This window comes from Helianthus annuus, chromosome 10 (assembly GCF_002127325.2).
Source record: "Helianthus annuus cultivar XRQ/B chromosome 10, HanXRQr2.0-SUNRISE, whole genome shotgun sequence".
Classification (NCBI taxonomy): Eukaryota; Viridiplantae; Streptophyta; class Magnoliopsida; order Asterales; family Asteraceae; genus Helianthus; species Helianthus annuus.
This window is the reverse complement of record NC_035442.2, coordinates 6,175,485-6,180,392: the sequence shown is the minus strand read 5'-3', so window position 1 is coordinate 6,180,392 and position 4,908 is coordinate 6,175,485. Positions and strand designations below refer to the sequence as shown.

The 4,908-nt window shown below is 34.5% G+C and overlaps 1 pseudogene; it reads right to left on the bottom strand.

Moving 5' to 3' along the window:
* Positions 1-327: 327 nt before the first annotated feature.
* Positions 328-4,436, bottom strand: LOC110880481 (annotated as a pseudogene).
* Positions 4,437-4,908: the final 472 nt, after the last annotated feature.

The window sequence follows — 4,908 nt, the reverse complement described above, 5'->3', positions numbered from 1 at the left end:
GGTTATTGGTGTTAGGGTTGTTAATGTGCCGAGTCAAGCTGAGATAAGGCAAACTTGAGCTCGGCTCGAGCTCGAATTATAAACTAAGCTGAGTATTTGAGCTCGAGCTCGAGTCGATTTGAAACCAAGCCAACTCGGCTTGACTTGCATTGGCTTGATCAAAGCAAAAACAACCAACTTCATATAGCTAAAAGGCTAGTTGTATAAAACTCTGCAACCAGTATAAAACTCATGATACATTTGACCAGTTGTATAAAATATACCATGTATAACTAAGTTATATAGAAGCTGGAAGGTAAACTTTTAAGTGTAAGAGTAAATGTACACTTAGCATTCATTGGCTAGAAATATTACCTCATTTGCGACTAATGCAACCTCGAATTCTTTGACGAGTTCTGGCGGAGACATTTTGTCGATTTTAGCGCCCAGTATCCCCGTAGGGACCTTCACCCCTAGAATCATCAACCAATCAAGAAAAATATATTTAGTCTCAGAAATTACCAATCCAAAATGTTTAAATAACAAATTACAAACAAATGGCAGGTAAACGGGCAACAAGTTGTGCCGCAACCCCCCCCCCCCCCTTTTGAATTGCAAAACCGATCCTACTAAAGATGAACCGACTCTTAAGGGTCGAGAAAGTACTATTCACGGCCCGCTTAAAAAAAGCTTAATATACCTGATTTTAAATGTTTAAACAAAAATAGTTCCAAAAATTTATTATTCAAGAACCGATGGCTTATGATAAATGTTGTGGAATAAAACATACCCTTGATGTCATCTATAGTGACAAAAGAAGGATGCAAGAGTACAACAAATTGTATTTCAGCATCCTATGCTAGCTCTACAACCACCTTAGCTATTAAAAACAATAAATACAATCAAGTCAGCCAATTATAATTCAATGTTTAAATAATAACGTTACATACCAACCAATTTAAATGTAACAACATTGTTCGAAAGCTAGTCTTACAGCCCCAACAAAAACATGCAGTGCCAATTTAAGTTATACCCTTCTCTTTTAAAGCCTGTATAATTGGTTTAGCAAATTCAATTGCTTGCTCCTACAAAAAAAAGTACAAATGGTTTTTATAATTTTTTTATAAATATTCAAGCAAAATTAATAATAAAAATAGGTAACAAGATTTGGATTAGAATAAACTAACGGGTGCATGTTTTTTAGCCAATCTCCTATCTTGGTTATAGAAGTCAACGGGTCGCCAATCGCCATGAAAGAAATCAGGAACAACTACGTAATATCCAGCAGCTGCAGCTTTGTCTGTGAATTGCCTGCAAAGTTAAATCGAACACCATATTCACAATCTACACTCAAATACACGTTCCATAAGTAGAAACAAACTTTGACTTCTGAAAGTCAATATGCTCCCTTTCACAAAACTACAACAAAACTTATTTGATTTTCGTACATGAAACTATAACTATTATAAGTTGTTACAAACAAATTAATATCAAGTTTAATTTTAGATAAGTGATCCAGATGAACAAAATTAGTTATAAAATTAATATGAAAATGTGGAATTGTACACATGTTTTTATTGAAGTTGTAAGTTAGTTCTCATCCAAAAATAGTTCCAAATGTATGTTGTTGTGTAATTATTACAATAACAAAACAACATAAAAAAATAAAAAAAAAAAAGTTAAAGAATTTGAGAAGAAGAAAACATCATTTTAACAAAAATAGTTCCAAATGTATGGTGGTTGTGTAATTATATAATATTCAAGATCATTGATGCTAAACACCATGTATGCCAAAAAATAATCCTTTAGAAAACGAACAAAACAATACGAAATAGTCCTTTAGAACGAACAAAACAATATGAAGATTAATTTCATAAAAAAAAAATGATTTCAGAAGAAGCTGTTGTGGCTACAAGGAATACCTCAGTTTCGGAGCTTCATAACGGGCACAAAAATTACCAAAAAAAAAAAAAAAAAAAAAAAAACAAATTAGAGCAAGGTGACGAGTAGTTGAGTAGGGTTGTAAACGAACCAAACCGAACAGAGCCTTGTTCATGTTCGTTGGTTTAGCAATGAACTTGTTCACGAACAGTTCACAAACACATATTAAACGAAAATTCTTATTCTTGTTTGTTCATTAAGGAATTGAACTCCTTCATGAACACAAACAAATAGATATATATATTTAAAAAAAAAAACAACATTCTTAATCCCGAATATTAGACATAATCACCATATTAAGCACTATAAACATAATGATCCCAAAACAAAGGCACAAGTTAAACATAAGTATAAACATAATTATCACAAAATAATGTTTTTTTTTAAACTGAACATAAACTATACTAAACAAACGACCATGAAAGAACGTAAACGAATATATCAAGTATATTACCGGACATTCCCGATAAATGAACGCGGCCTTTGTTTGTGTTCCTTTTTCATGTTGGTTCATTTATTAAGTGAACTAGCGCTTCCCATGAAAGGTTCGCTAAACGTTTGGTTCGTTTACAGCTGTAGTGACCAGACAACAACGATGCTCTAGACTTCATAAACAGTAGGTTTTTAATGAAGCAGCTCCGTTGACTTTGAAAATAAAGCAGGCTGCTAATAAGTCGGGTTTGAAAATCAACATTGACAAGTTGAATCTTTATGGGTTAGGAGTGGGGCTTGATGATGTCGGGGGGTTGGCCAATGTTGTTGGATGCAAGCCGGGTTGTCCTCCTTTTAAATACCTTGGTCTCATTGTTGGTGCCAATATGAACCGTGTTGCCAATTGGCAACCGGTCATTGATGTCTTCCGCTCTCGACTCGCTAAATAGAGGTCCCACCTTCTTTCCATCGGTGGTAGGGTGGTCCTACTTAAGTCGATAATGGAGAGTCTTCCGTGCTACTACTTCTCGCTATATAGAGCGCCTAAGAAAGTGATTTCTGTTTTAGAGTCAATGGTGAAAAAATTCTTGTGGGGCGATTCGTTGGAAGAAAGAAAGATGCATTGGGTCGCGTGGGATAAGGTCACCCGGTCCAAGAAAAATGGTGGTTTGGGTTTAAATAAATTACAAGTCGTGAACACGTCTTTATTATCCAAATGGGGATGGAGGTACAAGACGGAAAATAATAGTCTTTGGAAAAAAGTCATTGACGCTATCCACACGAGCCGGGTGGGATGGGAATGTCTTCCTTATAAGAAAGCGTTAAACGGAGTTTGGGTTAACATTGCTAAAAATTTCATCAACACGAAGGTTGAGGGGAAACCTCTCAAGAACTTCTTGGTAGGTTCAGTTGGCAATGGAGAAAAGATTGCTTTTTGGTTGGATACTTGGCTTTTCAATGAGCCGCTAAAAACCAAGTTCCCGGATCTTTTTAGTCTCGAGGTCAATAAGAAATGCTTGGTGGCCGATAGACTTCAACAGGATGGCAACGAATCACAGTTGCTTTGGCGCTGGATATCAGATATTCTCGATGCTGGTCTGTTGTCTAACCTCGAACAACTGTCAGATGCGCTAAACATGGTGCAGATTTCGGCTGGGATGGATTTCTGGAAGTGGGGAGCGGATCCGGAAGGTAAGTTCTTGGTTAAATCAGTAAAACGCTTGCTGGAAGATGACTCGAGTAACGATAACTCTTTCGTTATGGACTGGTGCAAATGGGTCCCTACAAAAGTCAAAATACACACGTGGAGGTCGGAAATGGATAAAATTCCGACAGCAGGCGCTGAGGAAAAGAAATGTCAATATTGGAGATCCTATATGCCCTCTATGCAATTTGGAGGATGAGACTGTCTATCACGTTTTTAAAGCTTGTTACATAGCCGCGAATGTTTGGAATGGTTTAAGTTCTTGGTGTAAAATCTCTAACTTTTTTGCTTTTTCCATCAAGGATCTTCTTTCCTTTTACAAAGATCTCAACGTTTCGGAGAAGAAGAAAGAAGCGGTTCAAGGTATTATTTTGATTGTTTGTTGGAGTATTTGGCGTGCTAGGAACAATGTAAAATTTTCTAATGCCACGGTTAGAATTGATAGTATCATTAGTGAAATTAAAGCGTTAGGTTTTTTATGGTTCTCTAGTAGATCGAAGCATAAAGGGGTAGTTTGGAGAGATTGGGTCTCTTTTGTAAATATGTAAGTTGTTTGGTGTTTTGTTGCTGGCCCGGCTTGGGTTAGCGTTTGTGTTAATGATAGTTACTTTTCAAAAAAAAAAAAAAAGCTTAATTTAATTAGTAGGTGTTTCAAAACATACAATTCAACATCACAAGATAAACAAAAAGTTACAAGTGGAGTAAATGGATTACCAAAAACACAAGAAACAAGAAGAACGACGACTTTGGAATCAGGGTTGCCGGAAACATTAGAATTGTGAGATCCAATTTGTATAAATGTTTCTAAAAAACACTTATATGCGCCGCATATAGGCCTATACGGGGGGCGTATAGGAGCAACCAGACCATAAACTGACATCAGTCAGACACTGATTTGTATGCAACCCTATACGCTACGTATTGATATATTAAATAAAAACATTTATAGGTTAGATAATTTTTTGAATGGAATAATTTCTTTTACTTTTTAAGTTTAATATCATGAATTAAATAAAAAAAAATATAGACCTATCTTTTTTGGGTTTTTTTTTTTTTTTTACTTTTTATGTTAATACAATGAATTAAATAAAAAAATTAATTTGAAGGGAATTTATTTTTTTTATTATTACATAACTAATAATCAAGAATAAAAAATAAAAAAAAATATTTTTTTTCCTATAGGGAGGACATTGATATATATTTTTTTCAATTTTTTTTGGAACTGTGGGAAAATTTGCCGCTATATATGAAAATTCTTTTTGTCTAGTCAAACTTTTTTTTTTTAAAGAAAACATCTTGTCTCTATCAGTTTATATATATAATTTTAGGTAATAATATGAAAAAAATTAATT